The sequence below is a fragment of the Arachis ipaensis genome, chromosome B6 (assembly GCF_059453495.1).
Source record: "Arachis ipaensis isolate K30076 ecotype BB chromosome B6, ASM5945349v1, whole genome shotgun sequence".
In the NCBI taxonomy this organism is placed as follows: Eukaryota; Viridiplantae; Streptophyta; class Magnoliopsida; order Fabales; family Fabaceae; genus Arachis; species Arachis ipaensis.
Genome location: NC_142441.1, coordinates 30,475,387 through 30,496,256, shown reverse-complemented (window position 1 = coordinate 30,496,256; position 20,870 = coordinate 30,475,387). Strand labels below are relative to the sequence as shown.

Below are 20,870 nucleotides of genomic sequence, written 5' to 3'. Positions count from 1 at the left end.
ATGTTAATATGTTAGGGTTATGTCAATACCACTGCAAATTGTTCACTGGCATTGCCGTTCCGATTTAAGGCTATTGTTGCTGCTGCGGGTTAGAACGAAGTTGAAGTCATGTTTAATTTTGTGGTTTTCGACTAATTGAGGTAGGGGATTTGTTTTAAAAATAAATGTTTTAAGTTATGAATTCCAATAAAATTAAATGAGTAACTGTAAATGGTTTATAATTGCTTTGTGTGAATAATTTGTTAGTATTGAGTTGAATCATAGCTGTAATTGGTGATTGGTTTAATGATTTAATGTAATGATTATTGATGATGTTGTGTATTTTGAAGTTATACTTGCTGCTAGTACTTGTTGATGTTGATTTTGTGTATGGAATGTTGCTATGGCTGCTGGAAATTGATTTTATGAATCAGAACTTGAGATATGTTGTTATAGATGAGATGCTGAAGAATGGATGCTGTGATAATATGGTTACGTTGCACCTATGATATGAAATTGTGATATATTGAATTAAGAGTTCTTGGGCAACTTTGGTTAGTCAAAAAAAAGTTAGAAATATGGTTTTAGATGAATCCTAGGCTTGAATATAGGAATTGGTATGTGAGGTTGTTGGAAATACTTTGTGCAGAATTTCTGCAGAAAACTGCATAATTGGCAGCAGAACAAATGATTTTTTGGGAGTAGTCCAGACCTAATTTTTAGATGAAACTATTTTTCTGTAAAACTTTAGTGTGTCTTGAATATTCCATAAAAATTTCAGGGAATTTGGCCAAGTGGTTTGGACGATATGATTTTTGAAAGTTTAGTGGTTGCTGCAGATTTTTCTGGTTTTCTGGTTCTGCAGCACCAAATTCCAAACGCTATAACTTTTAATTTAAACAGAATTTTAAGTTGATTTCAAAAGGATTTTAAATATCTATCAGTCTATTTTAAGTGAGTACAAGTTTCATGTTCATATCTATTTTGTAGACTTAGATAAGTCACTTGGAAGGTCGGTTGTTTGCTGAAAACTCTGAACTGGTTTATGAAAACAGGGCTCCACTTCCAATTGATAATTAATTAATCAAATGAAGTGATATGAACCTGAATCCTGATAATGTAAATTTCATTTTTAATTGATCCAATGTTGAGTACTGTTGTTGTGTGCTTGTTAATACCACCAATACTTACTGATTTTAATTGTTCATTGCTTAGTCATGGTGATTCTTTTAATTATTGAATGCCAATGATATTTTTTCTTATAAATGATAATGAGTAATGGTTTGGGGTTTGGCTTGAAGCCTGAAACTTAATTAAACTAATTGTATTTACCCATCTATCTGCAGTGGATGAAGATGATGCTTTCTTGGTCAAGCAAATTGGCCAGAGTTTCCGGTATTCTAAAATAGAGGTATATTCCTCTTCTTATATTCATGAATAGTCAGTTTTGTTCCTTGTTAACATACATGCATCATCTATGTATGGAAGACTAAACATAGATCAAATCCATTTTCTTATCAAGGCAAGAAGGGAGGAACAAATCCAAGCTGCTCATGACGAAGCCATGTTTGGTGCTTCAGCACTTCTACCTCCTACCAGTACTGACAGTGAGCCTGAAAGGGAGAATGAAAAAGAAGTTGATAAAAAAGTTGTTGTTACAAGCCTCTTAAGTGAAACAGTAAGTGGTTTCACTGCAGACTTATGTGGATAAGCATGATGAGTCATTTAAGTAATCCTTGTATTTGTGTGTGCATTTGTTGTTGAATAATTTCTCACATTAAGTTATTATTGCTGCTCTATACTTGCTGTTGGTTGCTGCTGATTTTCCCCCCTCATTGCTTGCTTGTTGAATGATTGTTAAATTCAATGAGAAAGGAAATGCTGTTGAGTTATTGTTGTTTGTGTTGGAGTAGATGATGGTTACTGAACTGAGATTAGTTTTATTGATAAATCTGTTGTTGAAATCGTTTAGTTTGGCTTGATTGATTTTCTATTGAATTAATGGATAAACTGCTGTGCTCCTGCTGCTTGCAAGTGTAATGGTTATTGACTTCAATGAATAGAATGCTGCCTGAATCCATTACCTTTGTTCATTTTACTGTTTTGGGTGCTGTATGATGGGCCATTGATTGCTGTTCTGCTGAGTGCTGCTCTACTTCTTGGTGGTTGGATTGGTTTTAATTGTTTCCTCATGTTTTCTTGCTGGAATTGGCTTATTTACTTCCTTCCTATGAATTTATTATGATTTTTTGTGTTTTTAACTCTCAAAGAATTCATATGAAATTTGAATTGATTGATTGAAATTGTGAAATAGGCAAATTTACTGCTGAAATACTGCCGAAATTTATCTTAAGCTATTTTCAATATTCATCTTTGATTCTATTAATTGATTGAGTTGGTATTTAATTGCTTTTGGTTTTCAACTGTTGCTAAGCTCAATTGATTGATTATTCGGTTAAGTGCTTCACTGTTTTGGTTGTTGGAAGCTGGAAGCTTGGGTTTTGTTATTCACTATTTGGTTGTTGTCCTATTTGGTTGCTCAATTAAACTGCATTGTGTTGTTTGAGCAAACAAGTTCTATTTGACGAATTTCTGTGTCAAAATAGACCCTTGTTTGCTACATGATTTCTGATTGCCTCAAGATATTTCTTTTGACTATGCACCTAACTTTTTGTTTCGGATTTTCTTATTTATAGGAGTGCTGAAATGGTGACCACATGCTACTTTGAGGTCTCAAGAATATTTTGATTCATAGAGACACTAATCTATGTTAGAACTTTTAACTTTTGGTTGAACTTGTGCAAGACATATAACTTGTAGAACTAATCAATGTATTCACTAATGTTATTTTGTTTTAAAACAATTTTAGCTAAATGAGGTATGTTTGAATTATGTATGTTTTTACATATTATATAAATGTAGATTTGCTTAATAAAATAGTTAATATATTAGTTAATTAAAAAAAAATATTACAAAATAATTATTTTACTTTTGTAACTAAAGAAAAAAAATGTTACAAAATCAAGTTATATTTTGTAACAAAATTTTTTGATAGGAAAAAATAGATTGTCACGAAAAATACCTTGAAGATCAAAATTTGTTACCACTTTTGTAACAGCTTCTGATTTTTTGTATCAGAAAAAATTGTTACAAAACATCATATTGAATTGTAACAGTTCCATTTTTCGTTACAAAAACTTTTTGTAATGGGACTTACTGCAACGGCCCATTTTTTTGTTACAAAAAACTTTTGTTTCAAAATTTCGACGTTTTGTAACAATTTTTTTTTGTTACAAATACGCCTTTTTCTTGTTGTGCTAGTCACCAATTCTATACACCATCGTCTCACTACATACAAAACTATAACAGTTACCTGCATGAGTTTGGTTGTCAACCTTCATCACCTCAATCTTCATCTTCACATATGGATCAAGCCACACAAGAAGTACTTTTCATGCTCATTCAAGAACAACAAGAGTTCCGGAAGAAGCAAGAGCAAGTCATGTTTACAGTAGCGGAAACTCTTGACCGGTTAGCTTCATTGCGTTCATGTCATGACCAAGAAATTCTAGTGGATGAATGATAAACCACTATTTTTAGGATTTATCGTGTGCTTAATTGAGTGGATTTTATCCACTATTCTCACACTTATTCATTAAATTCAAATGTTTTACATTTTCCTTCCTAATTTTGTGCTATGATTGAAAACATGCTTCTTTGGCCTTAAATCTGCTAATTTTAATCCTCTCTTATTACCATTCGATGCTGTGATATGTATGTTAAGTGATTTCAGGGTTTATAGGGCAGAATGGCTTAGAGGATGGAAAGGAAGCATACAAAAGTGGAAGGAATACAAGAAATTGAAGGAATTGCTAAGCTGTCAAGTCTGACCTCTTCGTACTTAATCGATCATAACTTAAGATACAGAGGTCCAAATGAGGCGGTTCCAGTTGCGTTGGAAAGCTAACATCCGGGGCTTCAAAATGATATGAAATTTCTTATAGTTGCCATGCAGTTAGGCAACGTGCATGCGTGCATCACGCATACGCATGACCTTGCGAAAGTTCAATCGACGCGTACGCGTGACAGAGCCACGCGCTGGATGTATCAGAAATCGCTGGGGGGCAATTTCTGAGCTGTTTTTGGCCCATTTTCAAGCCCAAAAAATACAGATTAGAGGTTACAGAGTGGGGGAATCACATTGATTCATTCATTCACACAACATTCATTCACATAATTTTAGGTTTTAGATGTAGTTTTCTAGAGAGAGATGTTCTCTCCTCTCTCTAGGTTTTAGGACTCTTAGGTTTAGTTATTTTTAATTTCAGATTTCTACTTTACTCTGATTTAGTTTCTCTTCTACTCTTATTAATTCTAGCACTTTAGTTTATCTATTTCTCTTGTTGGTTTATTTATTTTCCCAATTTGATTTATGAACTCTTCATGTTAGATTTGATTTCTCTATTTAATGCAATTTGAGGTATTTTATATTTATGATTGCTTTCTTTAATTTGTGTTATTGATGCTTGCAATTGGTTGTTTGGATTTTATTATCTCTTATTGCTTTTCTATACTTTTATATTGTGCCTTCCAAGTATTTGATAAAATGCTTGGGAGGATTTTAAGTTAGATTTTTATATTCTTGGCTTTGGTTGAGTAATTGGAGACTCTTGAGTTATCAAACTCCTTTGTTGATTGATAATTGAAAGTTGCTAGTTGATTTGGATCCCTCTAAAGCTAGTCTTTCCTTAGGAGTTGACTAGGACTTGAGGAATCAAATTAATTCATCCACTTGACTTTCCTTTATAGTTAGAGGTTAACTAAATGGGAGTAATGGACAATTGATGTCACAATTGATGATAAGGATAGCTAGGATAGGAATTCCAATTATCAATCCTTGCTAAGACTTTTCTTAATTATTATTTTATTTCCTTGTTATTTACTTTTATTGTTCCTTATTCAAAACCCAAAAAGATACAATCTCATAACCAATAATAAACTACACCTCCCTGCAATTCCTTGAGAGACGACCTGAGGTTTGAATACTTCGGTTATTAATTTTTAGGGGTTTGTTACTTGTGACAATCAAATTTTTGTATGAAAGGATTCTTTGTTGGTTTAGAAGCTATACTTGCAACGAGAATTTATTGTGAAATTCTTTACTAGCAAAAATCCGTTCGTCAATGAATGTGTAGAACCAAGTGAAAAGTGTGGAGTGAGCGAAGAATTACAAAATCAAGTAGAAGATATCAAGTCACAACATGAAGCACTAGAGGAGATAAATGAAGAGTTGGTAAGAAGTGATCAAGAGGATTCTATCATTCAAGATATTTTGTCCAACTTGGTCAACCTTGCCAATGACCTTTACAAGCCTCCCTTATTGGATTTGGAAGGAGATGTTGATGTGGACTTCACACAACCTCCAATTTTTTACTTGAGTGATGATGAGGAAGGTTTAGAGGAGGTTGAGGAAGATTTTATTCACCAAGAGGTAAAGATAGTTGTGCAAGAACGAATTAAGCGGGTAAAGATTTCTTCAACAAGCTTTCTAGGCCCACATCAATATGCCGTCTTGGAGATGGATTGTCAACTTCAAACCTTTCTTAGAGTAGTGGATGGTGAAGAGAAAAATGTTAATTGGCAAAGAAATGGGAAGTTCATCATAGAAGCCAAATCAACATTTGGAGCTCATTTTTGGTGTAAGAGTCAATTTAGTGGATTCCGGGAGTGCACAAGCATGTCAATGGCGATAGAGGAATGCAAGTATGGGATCCAGGTATTAACTTCAAGAATCAACACTTATGGATCCTAGATGCTAGCTTGAAGTCTCTTAAGAGTTTGATGCAATTCATTTGGGACCCCAGAGGTCAAATCAAGAGCAAACTTGGTTGGAGATTCAAGGAGGAATGGAAACATAAGCCGCCCTAACAAGGATCTCCTTACCAAGTCCATCTTAAGGACTTTAAACGAAAGTGCTAGGTGGGAGACACCCCACCATGGTAATATCCTTCTAACTTTCTCTCTTTTAGCTTTTATTTCATGAATAATTGGCTATTTTGCTTGGTTGGTTAGTTTTATTTTGAAGTTTGTTGGGTAATTTTAGTAAAATAATGTGTTTTTGGGAGTTTTATGATGTTTTGGGACTTGAAAACCTGTTTTGGACATCAAGTTTGATGCCTTAGAGGCAAAATTTTCGTTGCAGGAACAGAGTCCTGTGCGTCCGCACAGCCGTGTGCACGCGCATAGCTCCCCTGTTTTTCCGTTCCTGTGCGTACACACAGCAATGTGCACACGCACACTCCAAAACACTCCTTCTATTCACAGCACGCGCACCCCTTGTGCGTTTGCATACCACCCTTCCTTTCCCCTTGTGCAGCCGCACACCTTGCGTGCGTCCGCACGCTTCACTCTGTTTCCATATAAAAAAACCACTGGTGCGAGCGCATAGCTCTATGCGCCTGCACAGACCTAGACAACCCCTCTGGTCGCAGCACACGTATCCCTTGTGCGTGGGAACGCAACCTTTATTCTCCTTCTGTGCGTCCGCACACGACTTGGTGCGTCCGCACAGGTTGCGATACCTCTTCTGTCTACAGTGCCCGCACGCCTTTGTGCGCACGCATACCCTTCCCTCTCTTCCTTGTGTGTGACCGCACATGACCTTGTGCGTCCGCACAGGTCACTTTTCGAACGTTAATTCGAAAAGAGAGAGAGAGAGAGAGAGAGAGAGAGAGTCGCCCTTCAGTTTCCCCAAACTCCCCAACCTTTTTCTCTTCTTGTTCCTCTCTGAGAAACCAATCACCACCAACTCTCCACCCAAATCACCACTAGCCATCACCTCCATCCGACGTCACCACCAGCGACCACACCACCGTCGCCAACCTTCCCTCTCTCTTCCTTCTCCCTTCTTCTTCTCTCTTTTCTACATTTCCCTCTTCCTCCATTTCTTTCCTTCTCTGCGCAAGACCCCTGTCTCCGCGCCCAGTAACCCCACCGCGCCCTCCAGCTCCAGCGGGTAGCCACCAGCAGCGGCGGACCTCTGTGCCGCTGTAACCCCCCTTCTCCGTCCATTTCCCTTTCTCTTTTCTTCTACGTTACAGGTTCCCCTTTCTTTCCTGTAACCTGTCTCTTTACTGTTTCTGTCCCATTTTCTTTCTTTAACTGCTTTTAATTTCTGTTTAAGTAACTAGGTGGCATTAGGTTAGTTGATTTCTGATTTTTTGAATTGAATGTTGATTGATGGCTGTCTGTTTTAGATTTTTCTAGATTTCTCTGAACTTTGAATGCTGCTTATGAACACTGAATGCTGTTAACCTGAACTGAGTACACTGCTTTTTATTTCTGCACATAACTTGCCTGATGAAATGCCTGAATGGAATTTTTTATTCAAATTCTGTGTCTGATCAGCATGGATTTGGGATTTCCTTTCCTGTATGCATTGTCACTCATACATATGCAGTTTTATGAGATTCTTGGATGATTATTCTTGAAGGTTCATTATGCACCTTGTGTTGTTTTGCTTGAACACCAATTTGAACTTGAAAAATTATAGCTGTGATTATCCTGTTGGTGTTACCTTAGCTGTGCATATTTTCCTTTAGCTTGCTAATTTGCTGCATTATGTACTGACTGCTCATTTCCTTCTGCTCAAACACCAAACTAATTTTAGACTTATACATTTTGAATTCTGTTTGGTGCCATTTGCAGCAGTACATACATTGTTTTTTTCTGAATGAATTGATTAAATGCCTATTCATGTGTCTTTAACACCAATGACCATATAATAGTCACTTGTTTCTTTATGTTTTTGAGCAATGGAATCTGTTTCTCAACCAAGTATTGCTTTGGACAAGAAATTATGTATATGTGATCATTTCTTATCTTCTTAACATGAATAAGTGCATACTCCCACTGTTGCATTGATTATTGCTCTTTATGCCAAATTTTTACTAAGTCTTCTGATTTCAAGTGCAAAGTTGCAATAATTAATTCCTTTCAAGTCAATTCACTTGCATTGTCATACCTAAGTTATATATATATACTTTGACTGTTGTTCATTCCCTTTTTATGTTGCTTAGGTTGCTTGATTTTAGGAAAATTAATTTCCTTTTGGGCGTTCAACTGCTTTATACATGTTTTTCCTTAATTGAATGTTGTTTATCTTATTGGCTCTTACTTGAATTGTTTGATTATATCCTTCTTCTTTCTGTGATTTTTATCTGTTCTCCCTAAGTTGTACTCTGTTTTTGATTTTTTTAGGATGGCTCGCAAGGGGAAAGAGAAAGCCAACTCCTTGGCTCGTCCTCCTCCAGTGCCTCCGAGTAACCAATCGAACACATTCATTAATGCTGAAACCCAAGAACAATATAAGAAACTGGAAAAGTGGGCCTTTCACTATGAGAGAAAGTTGAACTTGCCCGAGAAATATGCGGATTAGATCCTTAACAGATTAAATTTTTACCATTGGAAATTCGTAGAATTCGATCCGGTGGAAGTTAATGACCACCAGGTCAAGGAATTCTACGGGAATTTCCTAAAGAGGGATGCCCAAACTGTTTTTCTAAGAGGTGTCACACTGGATACCTCTGATACTGCTTTAGAGGCCCTCTTGGATATTCTGCATAATCCTCCGGCTCGGGATACTTTCACTTAGATAGTGAAAGACGTGACAACGAGCAAGCTTTCTTTGGATGTGGTTCTGTAAAAGATTGGCCTTCCTGAGGCCAGATGGGAGTACAGTAAGGGAGACAAGGCAGTCCCATTGAACATCGCGTGCACTGACCTAAATCCTGAGGCAAGGATCTGTCAGCAGATCATTGCTGACTACATTCTACCGAGCACGCATGCCACGCACATTAGAGTCCGTGTGGCGGTTTTGCTTTGGCTATTCTGGAGGGGAATAGGATCTCTGTTCTTCCCCTTATCAGAGAGTCGATGTGGAAGGTGAACTAACAACATAAATACAACATTCCTTTCCCATCGATGATCACCAGATTAGCCGCTTTATCTGGAGTGGAGAGACGACCAATAGGCCGGACGTCTGTCTTCATCAGCAAGCATCCATTTTTACCATACGGCGACTATGATGGACCGCCTCAAAAGAAGAGGAAGACGACTGAACCACCATAAGCAGTAGAGCCCTCAGCACCTCTTACAGCTCCTGCTAGGGATGGCAACGGGTCCCATGGGGGCGGGGATATGCCCCCTGCCCCCGCCCCCAATATCTGTCCCCGTCCCCGCCCCATCCCCATGACGGGTAATGGGGACCCCGTATCCGCCGGGGACCTGGGTCTCCACGGATATCCGCAGATTTTTGTAAAAATTAATAAAAATTGAAAAAATAGGAAAAATTAGAGAAAATCAAAGATAATCCTCAATTGTCATTACAAACATAATATTCATAGTCTTTTAAGACTTAAATAGCAATAACAACAAACATAAACATCCAAACATATCCATAAATAACCAAATATTACTGACTATGATATATACACAATGCATCCGAAGAAGACATTCTATAAATCATGAAATATATACACAATGAAATACACATACATTATCAGCAGAATTGTTTGACTCAATTACTCACTAACTTAAGAGTCTTATATACACAATTAAATACCAATACATTATCAGTAAATAACAATTAAATTGTTATGATAAATCTATTTTAGTAGCTACACATTGGCAAGGAACCTAATACACTATCAGTAAATAGAACACACAGAAAAATGAGATTTGATTACAATATTAGTGTGATGATCATAGTGTTATGCATAATAATAGATAAATTAATCAAACTAAGAAACAATGAAAAAACAGAGGGACAACTTCACAAACAAATTTATAAATTAGTGCAGTACTGTCCTATCATGAACTATTTCTTGGCACTACAAAATATTCCAATAAGAGCAACGGTACAAATTATAATCCAGGATTTTGCAAATGGAATTCTATGCAAAAAATTAATCATTAATTGTTAAAATCCATTATTAACCAATAAAATACATAAGCAAATAGTAACTTAGCAGATGAGACAACGAATATATTTGTATGTTTGATTTAATCAATATATATATATATATATATATATATATATATATATATATATAATCAAAGTTGTAAAACGAAAAGGGATGTAACACAGCAAGACCTAATTAGCAGCCACAATTTCTTAAGATAAAGGTACTCATACTTTCATGTATCAGCCTCTTGATTATGCAACAAACATATGAATTAGTTAACCTAATCAGAAATTCATTAACCTAATCAGAAATTTACAAATTTAAAACTCAGAAATCCAGAAATTCAAAACACAGAAATTCAGATTAATTGGAATCTCATTAATTCAGAACACAGAAATTCTTTACCCTAATTCAGAAATCTAAATTCAGAAAAGGGGATGAAAGACCAGCGAAGACCAAGGCTAACTTACCTGAACCTGACGGAGAAAAGGGGAAGGAAGACTAGCAAAGACCGGTGATGTAAAAAGGAGAAGATGACGACCAGGAGAAGAGGACAACGTTGCCGAGTCTGCTGCAACTACGAGAAGAAGACGACGTTGCCGGAGCCCGTGACGGTGAGCTCAACTGCCTCGACACCTTCAGTGAGTGAACCAAGCCACTCAAGGGGTCTTGGGTGGGAGGCGGCGCTGAGAGACCAGAGGGTGGAAGGTGGCGGGCGACGGTCGATGGTCGGCAGTCAGCGGGAAAGAGCCAAGAGGGGCTGAGGGTTTGAGGAGGAATGGAGAGCAGTTTTTGCTCTCTGTCTCTGAAGCAGGGGAATCAGGAATGTGACGGCTAGGGTTTATTACTCATTAGTATGGTATTACTCAGGGTATTTTTGTCTTTTCACACAAACGGGGAATTAACGGATCCCCACGGGGCGGGGACCTCTACCCCCGCCCCCGCCCCGTTTACTATACGGGGCTTCGTCCCCCTTCCCGCGGGTAAAAATTGCCCTCCATACCTACTCTCCGAGGGGTAAATCCCCGCGGGTACCCGCCCACCGGGAATTTTCGCCATGCCTAGCTCCCGCACCCACACCCCGACTTCAGACACCCTATGAGCTGGGTCGGGAGATCATTCAGCTTTTCTACCATTTTGAGCACCGCAACGCTCGACGCTTCCAGTGGATAGTGGTAAAGTTTGAGGGTAAAGACCATGGGCCACCTCCTTCGGATACACCAGAGCCTGGGGCTGAGCCTGAAGAGCCGGCACCGAAGGAGCCAGCAGCTGAAGCTGGCCAGGCAGTCGATCCCCCTGAGCAGAGACCGGCGGAGCCCACGGTTGAGGAGGCTACATTTTAGAGAGTTGAGGAGCCGGTGGCTGGAGCTGAGCAGATAGTAGAGATGGCAGCAGAGCCAGCTGACCAGGCAGTTGAGGAGTCGGCAGTTGAGACCACTCCGGAGACATCCCGAGCCATCATTGTTTATCAGCGTCATCACCGCCCACCACCATCTAACGGTGGAGCTTCTCATGGTTGATCCCCCCTGATTAATTCTTTTGGCACTGAGGACAGTGCATGATTTAAGTATGGGGGAGGATCTACGATTTTTGGGTGTAAACATTCTCTCCTTAACACTTGTCATTTACTTTAAGTTTTATTATGCTTTTTTTGTAGATTTTTGTAGTACTTTGACTTATGCACTACCGTTTAGTACTATGGTATATATATATATATATATATATATATATATATATATATATATATATATATATATATATATATATATATTAGCTTGCTTCTAGTTATCTTTAGTATTGCATTTTAATTATGGTATATATATATATATATATATGTTTTGAGCTTGTTTTGCTTGGTATATAGTATAGATATGGATTGTGATTGGATGATGTGAATAGCATATGCCTAGTTCATTTTTTATCCTAATTGTTCATGTTACTTTTTTCTTGTTGAAATTAGGAAAAGAACTAGGAAATTTTGAAAAATTGCATCCATCACATCATACATACATATAGGAAATAAATTTTGGTGAAAAATAACGAAGATTTCCAAGAGTTTTGTTTCAAGGGCATTCTATTGAATTGATTTGAAAATTGTTTTCAAACTTGGTTGAATGATTCCTTTTTCGAACATAGAAGAGTAAAGAACAAATACCTTGTGAGTTTTTGAGCTATATTGAGTGGTTACACATTTTAACGACTAATTTTGTTCATTGTGTGATATATCTCTTCTATGATTGTAATCTTGGTTTTGCTTGATTCTCTATTTCCAATGATTGATGTTTTGAATTGCATTTAGCATGATTGAGGCCATCTTTGAATTAAGCTAACTTGCCCATATAGCTTAACCCTTGCATCTACCGTTGTTAACCCCTTTTGAGCTTTTTAATCCCCTTTGTTCTTGATATTAGCACATCACAATCTTAAGCAAAAAACCATGATTTACCTTGGATTGTATCCTTGATTAGCTTAGGTTGAAGGAGTGTGTTTCATTTAAGTGTGGGAGAATTTTGGGAAACATTGGTAGTGAATGAAAATGTTTAATTTGGGTATTTCATTGAAAATTTTGGAAAATGAGAATAATCATGTATGAACTACTAAAATCATATGCATTTTATTTTCAAAAAAAAAAAAATCATCATGAAAAGGGGATAAAAGTTACCCCTAAGTGAAGGGAAATGAATAAGAAATGCATATGTGATGTGGATGATAAAGCATACATGGATGTTTGTGAAAAAGAAATGATGGGAAGTTAGGTTGCATATTTTTGTTATTGGATTAAGGAAGGTTGAGTTGGACACTTAAACTAATTAAGGATTCAAACCATTTTAGTCCACTTAGCCATATCTATCCCACCTTGACCCTAACCCCATTACAACCATATGAAGTCCTCATGATAATTGCATTCATGCATCACTTGTTGTTGATTGTTAGATGAGAAGCAAAACCTTGAAAGCATGATTGGGAAGAGATTTGAGTGAATTGACCCTAGATACCGAGTGATTAGAGTGTATACACACCTAGTGAGGGTTCAATTACTCAATTCTATATTTTCATATCTCTTATTATGAATTCTTGCAAGTCACTTCATTTTGATGTCTTGAATCAATTCTTTAGATTTTTGCTTGCATTGAATTATCTCTTTGCCTTGCCCTATTTGTCTATACTTGCTTGGAAATTTGATTGTTTGTTTTCGCCAATTCAATAGATACTATAGATAGATATATATAGTTATATATAGTATATACATACTTGCATGCATTTAGATAGTTGCATTTAATAAGTTGATTACCCCTTTTTTTATCATTCTCCTTGTTGGTTTAGCATGAGGACATGCTATTGTTTAAGTGTAGAGAAATTGATGAGTCCATATTTGATGATATATTTTGACTTAATTTGGATGGATCCTAGCACAGGAACTCACACTTAAGCATCAAAATAGCATACTTTTGTGTTTTGTCCCCAATTTGACCCTAAACGTGAAAACATTCAATTTTGTGCTTGAAATGAGCAATTTAATTCCACTTCTATTCCATTTGATACCATGACGTGTTTGTTGAGTGATTTCAGACCTTGGAGGCAAGAATGGATAGCCAAAAGTGGAAGAAAGCATGTACAAGGGAGAAAACATGAAGAAAACAAGGAAAAGCACACACAGTGAAGTGTGCGTGCACACAAGAAAGAATTTTCATGTGTGTGTGCGCACAAGCACCTGTGCGTACGCACAGGTCAACTTTCAGCCAAGTGTGCGGACGCACACATCTGTGCGTCTGCACAGGTCCCTGCACGTGATTTCATTAATGAAGCACGTGTTTCTCGAATTCTGAGGCCTTTTGGCCCATTTTGGAAGGCTTGGATGCTGATTTTGGAGTGCTATATGAAGGGGAATTCAACACATTAGTGGGGGAGCTCACTTAGATAGTTTTAGAGAGTAATTAGGGGTAGGAGTAGGAGTAGTGTAGCATTGCTCTCTTAGGGTTTCATTTTCTATTTCCATTGTAACATTTTATAGCAAGCTTGATTTTTGGATTTTGCTTCTTTAATTGTAAGTACTCTCAATTTCCTCTTTAATTTCATTGCTTTTGCTTTTATGTTCTTATGGTTCAAGTTACTTTGTTCATATTTGCAATTTTGTGTTTCTTGAAGTTTTGATCAATGAATTTTATGTTTCATGCTTTTTTTATGCTTGATTGCCTCTATATTTGGTTTTGTTGATAGTTGGTTATAGTTTTCCGTTTTACTTTGCAATTTTCCATGTTTTACTTTTATGCACACAAGGTGTTTGTGAAAATGTCAACTCTAGATTTTGAGTAGATTTTCACACCTTGGTTTGGGATTTGAGCTCCTAGGATACTAGAGTCATAATATCCGACATTTAGTGGTAATTCTTGGGAAGTTAGTTGACTCTTGTTTCCATTAAAGCTAGCCTTTTATCAACTAGTTTGGTAAGTTGGTTAGAACCTATGGATTAAGGTCAATTATGCTTGCTTGACTTACTCCTCAATGTAAGGGGTTAACTTGGCAAGATTAACTCATGATAATTACCGTAGTTGTGGTTATGGCAATGATAGGATTCCTTAGATCCTCATTCCTAAGTCAAGGCTCTTTATTGTATTTATAGCATTTTCACTAGTTTTGATCTCATCTTCTCTTTAATTGCGTTAATTACAATTTTGATCATTCCTTAGTTTTTTGATTTTTTAGTTCCTTTAATCTTTTGTTCTTTGATTGAAAAAATCCTTTTTGCCCTCACAATCGAAAGAGTAACATTCCAATTGCATTCCTAGGAAAGAACGACCCGGGAGCTAAATACTCGATTTATATTTGGTTTGAATTGTGATAACATTTGATTGATGGCCGATTTGTTGGGATAGGACTATACTTACAACGCCAATTCCATTCTGATAATCGAATTCATAACCTATGCAAATTGGCCGTTCGTCAAATACTTTAGGTCTCTCAAGTTTTTAGGTGTTGGTGGCTCTCTATCTGTTCTGGGGTTCAATGTTCCATCCTCAAACCACCCATTTACAACAACCATGGCTTGAGCTCTGGAGAGGGGTAGTGGAGATGGAGGACTGTTTCTGTTAGAATCCTAGAATAGGAATGCCTTCTGCCCCTACCATCAGCAGCACACACCTCTAGAGGAGAAACTTCTTTAGATCTCCTCCTGTTGCACTTCATTACCTCAGTTATGTCAGATGCTCCCTTTAAAAGTTCAGAGAAGGTGTTTATGTTACTCATGGAAAGATATATTTGAGATCCGTCTTCCACTTTTCTAATACACCCATATACCAATTGTAGTTTTGGGAGGATGTCCATGCAAAGTAAAGCTTGATATCTGAAAACGCGTTAACAGAGGAGGTGGCTTGATCCAGAAGCGTTCTACCACAGCAACGGCGACAGAAACGACAGCAGCAACAACAATGGCAGTGGTGATGAAAATGGCGGCAGCAACAATGGCGGCAAAAACTCCACTATAGCAGCAACAACAGTATAGAAGAATAGATCTGAAAGTGCATTGATTGAAGCGGTGACTCGATCCAGAAGCTCTCTACCGCAACGGACACGGTAGTGGTGACGGTGCCGGCGACGGAAATGGCAGGGAGAATGACAACAAAAATGATGGTATAAAACTTGGGGTTCTCTCTCAGCTAACTCAGTCTCACATTTTGAAAAATTGGGAAAATTAGGTTTTGTTCCAAAATTTAATTTTAATTATTTATTAGTGGAGGTTTTTTAAATTTTCATAAATAAAATATATTGTGGAGATTTTTAGAAACCTTTCTCCAAAATACTCCCTCAAATAAATATTAATCTTGTAGTGATTTGCACCATTATCTTACTAATTATACATGCTTATCCATCTATATCCATCCCAGTGTTGTAAAGTGCAGTGCATCAAAGTTATCATTTCAAGCCATCATATCGAAAGGTGTAGATGGCAAAGCAGAAGGCAATTGCTCAGATTTGTGGCGATTGAGAAGAGTCGTACAACAAGATTTTCATTCTGTTACAAGATTTATTCAACTGCCTTCCTGGTACCATACATGATTGTGTTGCAGTTTCACACTACAACGGAAACATGATTGACAGAGATTTTAGCCAGCTTGATAGGATGTTTTGGGCCTTTCCCCGGTGTATCGAAGCTTTTAAGCACTGCAAGCTGTTTGTTTCGATCGACGAGATGCATTTGTACGAAAAATACAGGAGTGTGATGCTAATTGTTATTGCCCAAGATGAAAACAACAACATTCTTTCCATCGCCTTTGCACTAGTTGAATCCGAGTCTACTGAGTCATGGTCTTTTTTTCTAACAAACCTGAGGTAGCACGTCACTCTGCAACATGGGATACTTTTCATATCTGATGGATCTCAAGTCATTTGCGCTGTTCTTAATGCTGCCAATAGTGGTTGACATCCTCCTACAGCTCACCATGCTTATTGTATATGTCATATGGCTTCCAACTTCAATACCTGGTTCAAATTTGCAGAGGAGAAGCGGTATCTTGTTAATGTAGCTTATAGTCCCAGTAAGAAAGGATGTTATTAGTACTTGGACGCATTGAAGGGGTTATCAATGGGTATGCTTGATTGGGCACTAAGGTTTAGGAAGGCATTGTAGCTCCAGCACTGTGACGAATATCGTTTGTTTGGTCATATGACAACGAATATTTTTGAGTGTATCAACGCTGTTCTAAAGGGAACGAGGAACCTTTCTGTGGCTACTATTGTGAGGGCAACTTATGAGCGGTTGCAACAACTGTTTGTGTACAAGGGTCGTGAGACACAAACTCAACTGAATTCTGGTCAAGTGTTCTCACAGCAACTACTAACAGCGATAGAGAAGAGCATAGAGTCACATGCCAAGTTGCGTTCAATCTATTAATATTTTCTGATTGGACGTAACTTTCTCATCTAGCCATGTCTGCTCTCAAAACTTTCCAAAACCCTAAAAATGTGAAATGAAGCAATGAATCTCAGTTACACACCCCTTATATAGTGGTAGAAGGCATCTCGGGTACTATGCCTGCTTTTCCATTAAAGGGTATCTCGGGTATACAGTACTCGGTCTCTGCCTTCTTAACGTATCCCAGTAGCACCTAGGTTATGCTTTCTTGATGTGTTTCATATCTAGGGTATAGTGTACCCGGGATGTTTGTTTAACTTGCTTTTGGGTATTGTATCCGAGATATTACTGTTAATGGATAAATGTCAATACGCTACAGATTACATATTTTTGTAAATATTATATTTAAATAATTAAGTAAAGTATCATTTTTGTCCCCAACGTTTGGGGTAAGTCCTATATATTTGTGTTCCTAACGTTTAAATTGTCCTATTTGTATCTCTAATGTTTGTAAAATAATTCAATGTTACCCTGCTATCAATTACACATTATGAGCTTTAGTTAGAATTCTGAAAATCTCTTGAAGTTAAAATACAAATGTCTGGGTCAGAACTGATGATCCACTACGGATAATAACTCATTAAAAAATGAAACTAATCCCTGCAATATTTACATAATTCACTTTTTTAGGGACATAATTGAACCTGAACACAACTTTTGGGTACAATATTAAAATAGAACACATCCAAGTGAAACTTAATTGAGAATGAATATATCAAAATGAGAATAATTAAAAAATGCAATCTGATCTATTAATATAATTGACGGCAGGATAATATTGAATTACTTTTATAAGCGTTAGCGATACAAATAGGATGATTTAAACATTAGGGACACAAATAGGGCTTACCCAAACATTAGGAACAAAAACAATACTTTACTGTAAATAATTTAAATAAAAAAAAATCCTAATTATATGGCTAAAAAACAACAAATGTGGTTTTCCTTTTGAGCGAGATTTTTTCTGTTTTTTTTTTTTAGTGAAAATGTCAATTCTTTTACAAACCAAATTAATTTTTTCGTAATCATTTAAAAAAAAACTATTTTAAGCATTAAAACATTTTAATTTAACTGTGACGCGGTTGATTTATGATAATATGAAGGGATCTTAGCTTGTCAGAAGGCTGGTTGAAAACTTGAAATAAACAGCAATAATAAAGTTTGAATAATAACTGCCAAATAATACCGCAACTTGGATAATCGAATGAATATGTTAATTAACTAACTAAAAGGGTTGTTATGTTTTTTGCAATAGCTAATTTGTCCAATCAATTCCTTTTTTATTTGGTTCCATTCCATAGGAAGAAAATAAATAAATAAATAAATAAAAGGGAGAGTGTAAATTGTTATTCTGATAGTGTTGATTTGATTTGAGTCTTTGTTCTATTTGTTCTATATGGTTTACACTCATGGTGTGTTTTTGTTCCTTGATTTCTTCTTCTGTATGTGTAAGCATAATTGTTAAACAGCTATGCCACACTACTTGTCTTACGTTTCTCTTACCCTTCAACCTTTTCTTCATTTGTGGTTCTGACTTTTTTCCTTCATTTACTTGTTATTCTTATATTTTATCACTTCTTTTATTTAGAATTTTGAGTTTTACTGGCTTTATGGGGTTGTGTTTGTTTTTTTTTTTTTATAATTTAATATTATGCTTTTTTTTACTCCAATTGATTTATCTTGTCTATTTTCTCTTTTGTCACTACTAGAAAACTAGTTATTACAGACGGATATTTCTGACGGATTTTATCCCACTGAAATACAGATGGAATTTCAGAGGGATTTTTTTGTCAGAAAACAAAAAAAAAAATAGATTAGCATAAATTACAGACGGAAAAGAGAATCCGTCTATAATTCAGTCGGAAAATTAATTTTTTTTTTCGTGGAATAGTTACAGACGAATTTTCTGTCTGTAATTAAGTAGACAAAACGCTACATTTTATTAAATTATTACAGACGGAAAATTCGTCTGTAATTTAAAATTTTCCGTCAGAAAATATTAAAATAAGAGTTGTGAGTGAAAAGCTCCTCGTTTCAATCACGGTACTTCTCCAAATCTCTACACTCATCCCTTCCAAATCCTCCATCAGCGGCGCATCTCAGCTTTCTAATTTCATGCAATTAATTCCTCTTTTTCCAATGGATCTTCTTCGTCACGCTCTCTTCCGTTCCTCCTCCTCCTCCGCCGCCGCTCTGCTGCCATTGTTCGGTTGTTCCTCTGAGTTTTTGGCGTCTTCCGCCGCTGCCGCGACCACTCGCGTCGGACGATCTCTCTCTATCATCCCTTGCGTCGCACGAGCCCCCTCCCTGTGATTCTGTTGTTTAGGGTTCAATTTTTCTGTGCCAATTTTAGATTTATCAGTTTTTCTTCGCAGTTTCTATCTTCTTGTTGTTGTTGATGCTGATTGAGCTTCTTGTTCTTGTTACAGTTTCTATCACATGCTGGTATCTCAAAACAAATGGTAATTTTGCCCTTTCCATTCTCTTTCTTCTATTTAAATGTTTCTAATTTCCAGCTTAGGGATTCGATCACCTGTTCTGAGCTTGTTCCACGATTCTACTCTATTTGTGATTTTTTTGTGTGGATAAATGCATTGCTTTCAATCCTTCATCTTGGTTAATTATTTTGGAACCCTAGAATTGCACATTCTTAATTAATCAGTGTTCTAGCAATACAGTGAAATTCTTTGAACTCTTATAGATATAGAATGGAATTGAACTTCTAGATTATGGCTTCTCTTAATCACTTATTGCAGCAGATAAATTTATCTATGCAGAAATTACAGTATTAGGATTATTTATTGCAGTATTATTCTCTCTTCTGTGATTTGGAAGTTGTAGAAGTAGTTAGGTGATATGTTAAGATAGAATATTGAAAGGTTCCTTTTTTTTTCTCCTTCTGTTTTATGACCTTCTTTTCAGCTTAAATATTAATGAAAAATAAAATTAGCTTTGTCTATGACCTACTTGGCTGAGGAGTGAGGAGCAGATATTCCGATATGATATCAAGTTTGGTGGAAAAGCCCAAACAGCTTTTCATGAAAGATATCAGGTTAGTGCACTAATTGATTCTATGGATTTGTTAAATAGGAATTGGTTACTGACTTGGTTATTTTGGTGGCAGGATGCTGCCCAAGTATAATGTCACTGCCACGTTAAGGTTAGTTTCAAATTAATTTCTGTTTAAAAAATGATAAATCTAAAGCATCAAGCAGAAATTGGAAGCTAAGAATTACTAGTAGAGAGTACACTCGAAGAGACATAATGTGAAGTTATGGGCTTATTATTATTTAGAGCATAATGTGACATTAGTTTATTTGAAATTGCATGATGCATGGTTTAGAGTTTCTTCATGTGAAACCTGGAAAAGGAGCAGCATTTGTAAGAACCAAGCTCAAGAACTATGTTACAGGGAATACAGTTGAGAAGACTTTTAGAGCTGGAAGCTCGGTAATCTATTCTAAACTGCAGTTTTAGGGCTCATGCTTGGAGTTGTTATGTTCATAATTGTCACTTGAATAGGAAAAGGAAATGTTCTGGAGTTTTAGTAGCTATTATCCTCTATTAATAATATTACATAACACAACTCTCCTCTATTATCCGAGTTCTGGAGAAGCTATGCAAAGCACATCAGTGAAAAAATTGCTAATCCGAGTTTTAGTAGCAAAAATTTTCAATTTTGTTTTCATTTGCATGCTCAACGTGTACTTTATGGCAGCTTTTTATATGGTAAGCCTCTTTTCTTTAAGGTAGCAATTATATAACCACTGCAGGCTTAAGTACCGCAGTTTGCTATCAATCATTAAGATCAGGTTATAGCTCTATGGATTGTGACACAAAATATCTGAATTCATATCCTACTTGTCTTGCCCCTGTGAAATTATAAATGAATTCAATTTTTCAAAATTTGGTATTTGCGTTTTTTATTCAGATTATCAGTTTATCTATCGTTCTTTTTTTACTTTCTCCAATTTGTTGCCCATTGCTTGCACCAAGTTATAATTCTTTTGCTCCTC

At 36.5% G+C, this 20,870-nt stretch overlaps 1 long non-coding RNA gene and 1 pseudogene across 1 annotated transcript; both read left to right on the top strand.

Moving 5' to 3' along the window:
• Positions 1-8,239: 8,239 nt before the first annotated feature.
• LOC148555027 (uncharacterized) lies at positions 8,240-8,926 on the top strand (annotated as a pseudogene).
• A 9,929-nt stretch (positions 8,927-18,855) lies between these two features.
• On the top strand, positions 18,856-20,511 carry LOC107648709 (uncharacterized). Its single transcript, XR_015886077.1, has 3 exons — positions 18,856-19,906; positions 19,979-20,014; positions 20,198-20,511. It is a non-coding gene; the product is annotated as an uncharacterized LOC107648709 (long non-coding RNA).
• Positions 20,512-20,870: the final 359 nt, after the last annotated feature.